This window comes from Columba livia, chromosome 25 (assembly GCF_036013475.1).
Source record: "Columba livia isolate bColLiv1 breed racing homer chromosome 25, bColLiv1.pat.W.v2, whole genome shotgun sequence".
Lineage (NCBI taxonomy): Eukaryota > Metazoa > Chordata > Aves > Columbiformes > Columbidae > Columba > Columba livia.
In genome coordinates, this window is record NC_088626.1 from 5,051,699 (window position 1) to 5,062,814 (window position 11,116).

The 11,116-nt window shown below is 50.1% G+C and overlaps 1 long non-coding RNA gene across 1 annotated transcript; it reads right to left on the bottom strand.

Annotated features, from left to right (window-relative positions):
- Positions 1-1,112: 1,112 nt before the first annotated feature.
- LOC135576372 (uncharacterized) lies at positions 1,113-10,899 on the bottom strand. Its single transcript, XR_010468073.1, has 3 exons — positions 10,744-10,899; positions 9,994-10,135; positions 1,113-1,384 (listed from the first exon to the last, which is right to left on the bottom strand). It is a non-coding gene; the product is annotated as an uncharacterized LOC135576372 (long non-coding RNA).
- Positions 10,900-11,116: the final 217 nt, after the last annotated feature.

The following is an 11,116-nucleotide window of genomic DNA, read 5'->3' on the forward strand; positions in this document are numbered from 1 at the left end:
TTCCTTTGTGGTCTGTTCAGTAACAGCGGTTACCCCAAAACATGCGTCACTTTGAGCAGGGAACCTGCAAAGAGCTCTGATGGAGCGCTGTGTGGTTAAATGAATATTCAGATCTCCTGCAGTTGGGTTTCCCCGGTTTCAGGCACAAGTACGTGCACATGTGGCCAGCAGGAGGGAGCAGAGCTGCACAGAGTGAGAGACGCAGCTTTACTGACTGCATTTCACGGAATAATTTTGCGGGTTTTAAAACGAAATCCCATCAGCATCACAGGTGTATGTTTGTTGCTGCGAGAAGTTTCATTAGTTCGTTAAGTAGCTGACATTTTCTTTTCTTTCACTCATGTACATTTGGCATTAAAACACACATACTAGTGCTAATATGTTTGTTTCCAGTCTCTGCTGGAAAGGGAGTTAAATAGAGAAATGCCAGTACGAAGGCAGATCAGGGCATGGCAAGAGCTGAAGGGTTCTGTTGGGATAGTGTTTAGTGACTATCAATAAAGTGAAAATCCCTCCTCAGCTTTGATTCTTGCTTTTTCTGCCATATTCAGCCTCAGCCTGAGTAGAAGGGGAGCTGATGGTGTGTAAGGGGATCCCAAGAACTTATGTCACAGCAAAAGGAAGGAGATGAGCAGCAACAAACTCCTGTCTGTCTCCTCTACAGGGACTGGTGTGTGCTAATGCAGGGAAATCAGCTGCTTTGGCCTGAGATGGGCCAAAGTGAACTCTGTCTCCTCCTCAACTGCTGCAGAATAAACCTCTGGGGATGGGTGGGAGGGGAACAGAAACTGTGGGATGTTGCATGGCTGCTGATCTGAGAGAGAGATTTGTATTCACTGGGTAACCCAGGGCATCCTGCCATTTTCGTTAGAGCAGAGGAGATACAGGACTCTAGTCTAGGAAGAGAAGAACTCTCTAAATCCTACAATTAGACTCCTTTTCCCTGAGAAAGGTCTGAACTCTGCAGACCTTCTTTGTGATGGCCACTCTGTGATGCTCGCTCACCTCTGTGGTTGTGCCCTGTGTCAAGGTCAGGGGTACATACAATCAAAGTATTTATCTGGATGTGCTCATAGATGATGGAGGGTACAGCAATGAGAAAGTAGCCAGAGTTAATCCATGCTAAGGCGCTTTATTGAAAGTTGTGGTCAACAATTGACCTGTTTCAGCATTAGAATCATCAGGAAGGGAACTCCTGGCAGAGGAGATGTCAGGGAAGAACAGCATGGGGGTTGGCTTTGTGCAGCAGTGATCGGGCATCTGTACGTGGTTCCAGAAAGGTGAGATTTTCAGACCTTGATGGTGGCACGGCAGTAGTTCAGCTGCACAAGGCTCAGGACATGGAGTCTAGTGCAGGCTCCTTCGTTGTGGATGGGTAGGAATTCTTTACCAACAAGAAAAGCAAACACCATGAGATATGGTGTTAAATGATCTGTGCGCTCTTTGGCAACCCTTAATACCGGGCACATTGCACTCCTGTTCTAAGCAAATTGCGCCATCTCAGGTACCAAAGAAATGATGAAAGCAAGGGAGTAGAAATGCTGCTGTGTCCAAGTGCAACAGCCTGCACGTGATCTGTAGAGCATCTTTGTCATACAGGGTTTGCAGACAATCAGCCTGCAGTAAGGCTCCGGTTCATACCGGTTAGTTACAGAGATAATTCATTTGCTTGTACTCACCAGGAACTGGAGAAGCCAGTACGGTTGTGGACTCTCTGCAGGTGTTGAAGATGTCACGTCCATAAATCCTGAGGTCAGGGACAACTCTCTGGCCCAGGACGAATGTGATCACACGAGTCGGTTGTATTTGACCCTTCAGACCCTGACCATCAAAGCACAGAATGCAGCACGATGAGTGCCTTGGCCCCTGGGTTGCTGTGCATGTTCCTGTGTCTGGATGGTGACTCGGTGTTTGGTGTTTTCCTCAGCAGTGTATTTAGTGTGGGCTTTTCATCCCCTGGGTGACTCTGGGGCCCTTGGCAAGCGCTGAATTCAGCTCCTGCGGCAGATGTTCCTGAGGGAGTCCAGGTGCCGGGAGGCTAAAGAGAGCAACCTGCCAACCTAAACCTGCTCAGGGAAAACCGTCCCCGTGGCCAATTCCCAGGCAACGTTACTGTTCAGAACAACAGTCCTGCTGCTTGGAAAATCTCATCCTCTAACAAAGAAAAAGCAGAGGGAAGAAACAGCTCGATGAACTCCAGGGTAAAGACGTAGGCAGCCGGGCTGTTGGGGATTGACATGGGTGGGATTTTATCCAATAAAAGCCCTTGTACCTCCCAAAATGTGCTCTAAGGTACCATGCAGCCATAGAGCGCCAAAGTACAGGTGCCCAATACAACATTGCCCCCAGAAATTGTTTTACAATAAATAGGCAATTCAATCCTGTGGGTGTCTGTTACTCTAAGTGATAAGAATAATATTTCATCTTACCTAAACTTATTTTCTGTGATGTCAATTCTTCTGGAAAGCCGTGCTTGTTCAGTTAGGGAGGGTCATGAATGCCTGGGCTTTTGCGTCCCGTTGGTCAGTTTCCTTTTGTGTGCGAACTGTGGCAGAGAATCACTGAAAAGGTTCCAGAATGACTTGTCAACACACATTATTTAGAGAAGAGTGTTTTTGCGGTATAAAGTCCCCGTTCGCAGTCCCGCCAGCGCGGCGCAGGGCAGGGGCAGCGGCGGCGGGAGACGCTGAGGGGCCGCCGGGCCCTGAGGGGAGAAAAAGGGGCGGGACAAAGGGCGGGAAGAGGCGGCTGAGGCGGCGGCGGGGCCGGGGCTGCTGCGCCGCAGGGACCCGCAGGGCCAGCCCCGCACTTGTCGCGTTCCGCTTCATTCGCTTACAGTACTTTAAGTATTTTTGTTCGCAAAAGGCTCTTGTTAGGCGTCTTGTTGGTGTCTCGAATGAGAATATCTCTTCTTCTGCTTAAAACAAAATAAACTTCCCTCAGAGATCAGGCTGTCTCAGCATCCTGAATGTGAGAAAAGCAGCGCAGCAGAACTGAGGAGAAAGTCCTGTGACTTTGTAATGCTAATGGGTGGCCTTTGCAATTGAAAGGACAGTTTCAATTAAACGAGGAAGGGTGAAGAGCAGTTTTTCCAGGCAGCCCGAGTTTCTGAAGTGATGTTTGTAGATCATGGGAGTTGTGTTTACTGGTAAAGCTTGGGCCTCCTCCTTGTTGAGCAGGATCTTTTCTTGCAAGGTGAGCAGCTCCACATTTCTGCGCTGTTAAGAATATCTATCTATCTATGTGCAGACATGGAGAGTTTGAGAGTCCCAGTATTGCCGTCTCTTCAGGTTCACCGGAGTCTTTGCTGCCACGTCTCTGCTCAGCAATCTCTTTTTGAGTCCCCTTCTCTTCCTCGGCAGTCTAAATTTGAATCCATTGAAATCTGAATAATTGTTATCATTGTGAAATGTCATGAGAGCCCCGTCAGTGCAAGAAACCTGCCAGAATGTGATATGACAATTAAATTCCCGTGGTCTGTAAGCAGCAGACACTTTGCTTCGTTGGTTAGTGCTGGAATATGGGATTTCCTTCTGACAGACCACTCAATGCTCAGAAACTCATTTAGATGCTTATTCTGAAATGTATTGTATTTAAGCACCAACTACGCAGATACAAAAAGCTCCACTTTCCTGTGGGACCAATATTACAGCACTCTGACACACGGCATTTGACGTATGTCGAGACCAAATAATAACATATAGCAGTAAATAGCATCAAATTAACATGACGAGTCTCTGAGAAATTATATCCTTTGAAGGAAAGGTAACAAGGCATCTTTGTTTCAATGAAACATAATAGTGTTGAGAAATTAAGAAAATCAGCAGTGTCAAGTGCCACTCAGTGACAGAGGTGGCAAGTGACACAGCAGTCACACAGCACCGCTGGGTACCAGAGGCTTTGCCTGCTGAGGCAAACTAATATTTCCAGATTCATTACTCTAAGACTGTTGGAGGGGGATTTGGGTTTCAAAAGGAGAGGAAAAGCATTTCCACTACAGAACCTCAGCCACCACATCTGTGATTGTCCATGTGTGGCAGGATGCAACCCCCCTCCCTCCTTCAGTATGGCACATCTCCCTCTTTCTCTGCTACTTGAGGCTAACAGCTTCTTTTGTTTGGCCCAGAGCACCCTGGCTCCTGGGACGTTAGAAGAAGGGAGTGCCAAGGCACACTGAGCCGCGCCCAGTGTGGGGGATGTTTGGAGGCTTCAGGGGCACCCACAGACAGTGTGGGGGTGCAGAGAAGCTTCTAGAGTGCCTACAGTCAGATCTGATCAGCCAGTATAAAAACGGGACTCTCGTCGAGACTCCGCCCATTTGCCGCGGGTCTCTCGGAGCACGAGCAAGATGCTGCCCCCGAGAGCCCCCTCCCCGGGATGGGGACTCCGCTTGCCTTGCCGCCACGTGTGTAAGTAAAACTTCTCGCAGGATTGCGAGTATATTTATACTTTCGTGCACATATGCACGTATAACTTTCCGTGCTCCATATGAGCGCGTGTAAAATTAATCCTCGCAGAATCGCGGGTGTATTTTCTTTCCGTGCACATTTGCACAAGTACTTTATTTCCTCGCACAATCGCGAGTGGCCGCCGAGAGCCCCTCGCACAATCGCGAGTGTATTTTCCTCCCGTGCTTCCACATAAGCACGTGTAGGATTCCGTGCACATTTGCACGTGTAAAATAACTCTCGCAGGACTGCGAGCGTATTATAAATTTACTCTCGCGGAATCGCGAGTGCACACTTTCCGTACTCACTACGAGTACATGTATCTCTATAAAAATAATCCCACACCGTGTTTAGGCAAGTGTGTACTCCTCTGGGCCTCGGGGACGGCTCCAGCATTGTTTTGAGTGAAGCCACGTGCATGCACTCTGTGGACCGCCCCTCTCAATAATTTCCTCCACTGATATCCGAACCTGTATTTAAGTCACTTTTGGAGTGCTAAAACCCTGTTCCTCGCCGGCCTAATAAAAGTTGGTTTTGGACCTTGTTGTCCCTTAAATTGACCTGTGGCTTGCCTCCGTGACATTTTTGGTGTAGTCGGCAGGATATCAGAGATGGAGGAATTATTGTGCTTCCTTCTTATCATTATGGGGAGCGCGGTGTGTTTCAGTTTGTGTGTAAAGCTAACACAGGCTCCGTGTAAACGTGAGCACCGAGGCGAACGGTTTGATTCTTTGGAGCAGGACCTCTCTGCGGTGGCTTGGTGTCTCGGTCTGTGTTTCCTTCTGGCCGTTTGCCTTAATTTAGCGCGGGATGTGCGTAAACTTGACTTCCAAAGAGAGGAAGAAGTTATGCAGCAAAACAAACGTGCGGGCTTTTTAAGCGAACGCACCTCCGCCCCGCCGCTTCTCGACACTGAAAACAGTGTTGATGAAATAGAAAGAGAGGTTGTGCGCCCTTTCATTGAGATGGAGACGTGTACGTGCTTTGTTTGTGTTGTGCCGTATGCCGAGGGTGTTCGGATATTGTTAAGTGGTAGTTCGAACGCTTCCCCGTACCGGCAACTCGGGGGGTCCGGCATAGCAAAGCCCGACCTCGTGAGTGCTGGCGACTTCTCCGGGACTGGTGGTGCTGCGACCGGTTCGTGGGAGCCTTGGTGTGTTTCCTTCTGGCTGCTCCCCTCCCGACCGGCTGGTCCCGATCGCCCATCGCGATCGAGACCACGACCTGTCCCTAGCCGCGGTGTCCAGACGGTCCCTTCCCTGTACCGGCAACTCGGAGGGTCCGGCATAGCAAAGCCCGACCTCGCGAGTGCTGGCGACTTCTCCGGGACTGGTGGCGCTGCGACCGGTTCGTGGGAGCTTTGGTGGGTTCGCTATAGCTGGCCACTCCCCTCCCGACCGGCTGGTCCCGATCGCCCGTCGCGATCGAGACCCCGACCTGTCCCTAGCTGCGGTGTCCAGACGGTCCCTTCCCCGTACCGGCAACTCGGAGAGTCCGGCATAGCAAAGCCCGACCTCGCGAATGCTGGCGACCGCTCCAGGACTGGCGACGCGAAACGGAGCAGCCTGAAAGGGCAGCTAGAAGCACATGTCCGGTACGGGCATAACCCAAAAAACGGAGGCAAACTTCTCCCCGTGAAGCTTCTGCCGCCTGTGCGCCCTCCTCCTCCCGGCTGGCCGCCCCCCCCCACCGTTCCTGGCATCCAGGTCCTGGTGGTGTGGGGCGGGGCAGCCCGGCCTCGCGAGCGCTGGCAGGCAACCATCTTCCCCGGGTTGGCCGCCCCCCCCCCCGCTCGCTGCGGGCGGGAGCGCCCCCCCACTCTTGGCAAACTGAAAAAAAAAAACCAAAAAAACAAAAAAACCCCAAAAAAGCCGCGGCTTGGCACCAGTGACCCCGCCCCGGCTCAGTGCTCTCTGAGGGTCAGAAGCAGCTCCCATTAGGACCCGGCAATGTGCCTCAGCACTGCTGCTTACTAAAAGTAGCTGCTAATATTACTTGCTATCAGAAAATTTACTGGCACTCCACTGCAGCTAAATGGGGCATTATGGAGGTCATTAATGATTTTGATAAAGAGTCAATAACAGGAAACCACTCGATAAAGACCCGCCCCCAAAACAAAAGGTCCAAGAGATATTTTCTGCTCCGAACCTTCTGAGCTAGTTCAACATGTTAACTATGAAAGCCCGGTTCCAAAAGGGACCGAGATCTGTTTTTGTGTTTTCTTGCAGGGCGAAGGAAGATGACAGGGTGGAAGAGAAGTACAGATGCGTGTGACGGGGTGGAAGAAGATCCACCTAACACCAGCAAGGGATGGAAGAGCATCCAGATGCCTTGGAAACAACACCAACAATGACAGGGTGGAAGAGGATCCAGCTAACACCACCAAGCCATTCAGAAGGAAGGCAGCCACAGGAATGGAAACACTAACGAACTGTGACTGATGCTGGGACTCAATAATTACCTTGGGCAATTGTTGATTGTTGTAATTACTTCAATTCTATTGTTGATTGTTATTATTAATTGTTTGCAGAGGTAAGTCGACATATGTTATATGGCGATCCACAGTGGACATTAAGGCTCACCTGCAGAAGTGTCCCCTTTTTACTTTGGAGGCAAGAGGTAACTGCCATACCCCTCCAGAGTTATGTCAGATCATGACTGTAGTCACAGGGTGGGATTGTGGCAGAATGCAACCCCCCTCCCTCCTTCAGTATGGCACATCTCCCTCTTTCTCTGCTACTTGAGGCTAACAGCTTCTTTTGTTTGGCCCAGAGCACCCTGGCTCCTGGGACATTAGAAGAAGGGAGTGCCAAGGCACACTGAGCCGCGCCCAGTGTGGGGGATGTTTGGAGGCTTCAGGGGCACCCACAGACAGTGTGGGGGTGCAGAGAAGCTTCTAGAGTGCCTACAGTCAGATCTGATCAGCCAGTATAAAAACGGGACTCTCGTCGAGACTCCGCCCATTTGCCGCGGGTCTCTCGGAGCACGAGCAAGATGCTGCCGCCGAGAGTGCCCTCCCCAGGATGGGGACTCCGCTTGCCTTGCCGCCACGTGTGTAAGTAAAACTTCTCGCAGGACTGCGAGTATATTTATACTTTCGTGCACATATGCACGTATAACTTTCCGTGCTCCATATGAGCGCGTGTAAAATTAATCCTCGCAGAATCGCGGGTGTATTTTCTTTCCGTGCACGTTTGCACAAGTACTTTATTTCCTCGCACAATCGCGAGTGGCCGCCGAGAGCCCCTCGCACAATCGCGAGTGTATTTTCCTCCCGTGCTTCCACATAAGCACGTGTAGGATTCTGTGCACATTTGCACGTGTAAAATAACTCTCGCAGGACTGCGAGCGTATTATAAATTTACTCTTGCGGAATCGCGAGTGCACACTTTCCGTACTCACTGCGAGTACGTGTATCTCTATAAAAATAATCCCACACCGTGTTTAGGCAAGTGTGTACTCCTCTGGGCCTCGGGGATGGCTCCGGCATTGTTTTGAGTGAAGCCACGTGCATGCACTCTGTGGACCGCCCCTCTCAATAATTTCCTCCACTGGTATCCGAACCTGTATTTAAGTCACTTTTGGAGTGCTAAAACCCTGTTCCTTGCCGGCCTAATAAAAGCATTTCCACTACAGAACCTCAGCTGCCACAACTCTGTCCATGTCAGGACCCACAAACACTGTGTTGCAAAAAATGTGACAGCTATAAAAAGTATCCTATCCTCCCCAAATCACTGTTTCCCTCGCACCCTCAGGTTAGCACAGGAATAATCTTGCTCTGATGACCAAATCCAACTCTCAGCACAGGTGTCCGGATTCTCAGTGCCCTGTGACTCCCAAGATGCAAACTCAGTATTTTCCTTTGTGGTCTGTTCAGTAACAGCGGTTACCCAAAACATGCGTCACTTTGAGCAGGGAACCTGCAAAGAGCTCTGATGGAGCACTGTGTGGTTAAATGAATATTCAGATCTCCTGCAGTTGGGTTTCCCCGGTTTAAGGCACAAGTACGTACACATGTGGCCAGCAGGAGGGAGCAGAGCTGCACAGAGTGAGAGATGCAGCTTTACTGACTGCATTTCACGGAATAATTTTGCGGGTTTTAAAACGAAATCCCATCAGCATCACAGGTGTATATTTGTTGCTGTGAGAAGTTTCATTAGTTCGTTAAGTAGCTGACATTTTCTTTTCTTTCACTCATGTACATTTGGCATTAAAACACACATACTAGTGCTAATATGTTTGTTTCCAGTCTCTGCTGGAAAGGGAGTTAAATAGAGAAATGCCAATACGAAGGCAGATCAGGGCATGGCAAGAGCTGAAGGGTTCTGTTGGGATAGTGTTTAATGACTATCAATAAAGTGAAAATCCCTCCTCAGCTTTGATTCTTGCTTTTCCTGCCATATTCAGCCTCAGCCTGAGTAGAAGGGGAGCTGATGGTGTGTAAGGGGATCCCAAGAACTTGTGTCACAGCAAAAGGAAGGAGATGAGCAGCAACAAACTCCTGTCTGTCTCCTCTACAGGGACTGGTGTGTGCTAATGCAGGGAAATCAGCTGCTTTGGCCTGAGATGGGCCAAAGTGAACTCTGTCTCCTCCCCAACTGCTGCAGAATAAACCTCTGGGGATGGGTGGGAGGGGAACAGAAACTGCGGGATGTTGCACGGCTGGTGTTCTGAGAGAGAGATTTGTATTCACTGGGTAACCCAGGGCATCCTGCCATTTTCGTTAGAGCAGAGGAGATATAGGACTCTAGTCTAGGAACAGAAGAACTCTCTAAATCCTACAATTAGACTCCTTTTCCCTGAGCAAGGTCTGAACTCTGCAGACCTTCTTTGTGATGGCCACTCTGTGATGCTCGCTCACCGCTGTGGTTGTGCCCTGTGTCAATGTCAGGGGTACATACAATCAAAGTATTTATCTGGATGTGCTCATAGATGATGGAGGGTACAGCAATGAGAACGTAGCCAGAGTTAATCCATGCTAAGGCGCTTTATTGAAAGTTGTGGTCAACAATTGACCTGTTTCAGCATTAGAATCATCAGGAAGGGAACTCCTGGCAGAGGAGATGTCAGGGAAGAACAGCATGGGGGTTGGCTTTGTGCAGCAGCGATCGGGCATCTGTACGTGGTTCCAGAAAGGTGACATTTTCAGACCTTGATGGTGGCACGGCAGTAGTTCAGCTGCACAAGGTTCAGGACATGGAGTCTAGTGCAGGCTCCTTCGTTGTGGATGGGTTGGAATTATTTACCAACAAAAAAAGCAAACACCATGAGATATGGTGTTAAATGATCTGTGCGCTCTTTGGCAGCCCTTAATACCGGGCACATTGCACTCCTGTTCTAAGCAAATTGCGCCATCTCAGGTACCAAAGAAATGATGAAAGCAGGGCGAACGTGAGGGGCTGAAATGCTGCTGTGTCCAAATGCAACAGCCTGCACCTGATCTGTAGAGCATCTTTGTCATACAGGGTTTGCAGACAATCAGCCTGCAGTAAGGCTCCGGTTCATACCGGTTAGTTACAGAGATAATTCATTTGCTTGTACTCACCAGGAGCTGGAGAAGCCAGTACGGTTGTGGACTCTCTGCAGGTGTTGAAGATGTCAGGTCCATAAATCCTGAGGTCAGGGACAACTCTCTGGCCCAGGACGAATGTGATCACACGTGTCGGTTGTATTTGACCCTTCAGACCCTGACCATCAAAGCACAGAATGCAGCACGATGAGTGCCTTGGCCCCTGGGTTGCTGTGCATGTTCCTGTGTCTGGATGGTGACTCGGTGTTTGGTGTTTTCCTCAGCAGTGTATTTAGTGTGGGCTTTTCATCCCCTGGGTGACTCTGGGGCCCTTGGCAAGCGCTGAATTCAGCTCCTGCGGCAGATGTTCCTGAGGGAGTCCAGGTGCCGGGAGGCTAAAGAGAGCAACCTGCCAACCTAAACCTGCTCAGGGAAAACCGTCCCCGTGGCCAATTCCCAGGCAACGTTACTGTTCAGAACAACAGTCCTGCTGCTTGGAAAATCTCATCCTCTAACAAAGAAAAAGCAGAGGGAAGAAACAGCTCGATGAACTCCAGGGTAAAGACGTAGGCAGCCGGGCTGTTGGGGATTGACATGGGTGGGATTTTATCCAATAAAAGCCCTTGTACCTCCCAAAATGTGCTCTAAGGTACCATGCAGCCATAGAGCACCAAAGTACAGGCGCCCCATACAACATCGCCCCCAGAAATTGTTTTACAATAAATAGGCAATTCAATCCTGTGGGTGTCTGTTACTCTAAGTGATAAGAATAATATTTCATCTTACCTAAACTTATTTTCTGTGATGTCAATTCTTCTGGAAAGCCGTGCTTGTTCAGTTAGGGAGGGTCATGAATGCTTGGGCTTTTGTGTCCCGTTGGTCAGTTTCCTTTTGTGTGCGAACTGTGGCAGAGAATCACTGAAAAGGTTCCAGAGTTACTTGTCAACACACATTATTTAGAGAAGAGTGTTTTTGCGGTATAAAGTCCCCGTTCGCAGTCCCGCCAGCGCGGCGCAGGGCAGGGGCAGCGGCGGCGGGAGACGCTGAGGGGCCGCCGGGCCCTGAGGGGAGAAAAAGGGGCGGGACAAAGGGCGGGAAGAGGCGGCTGAGGCGGCGGCGGGGCCGGGGCTGCTGCGCCGCAGGGACCCGCAGGGCCAGC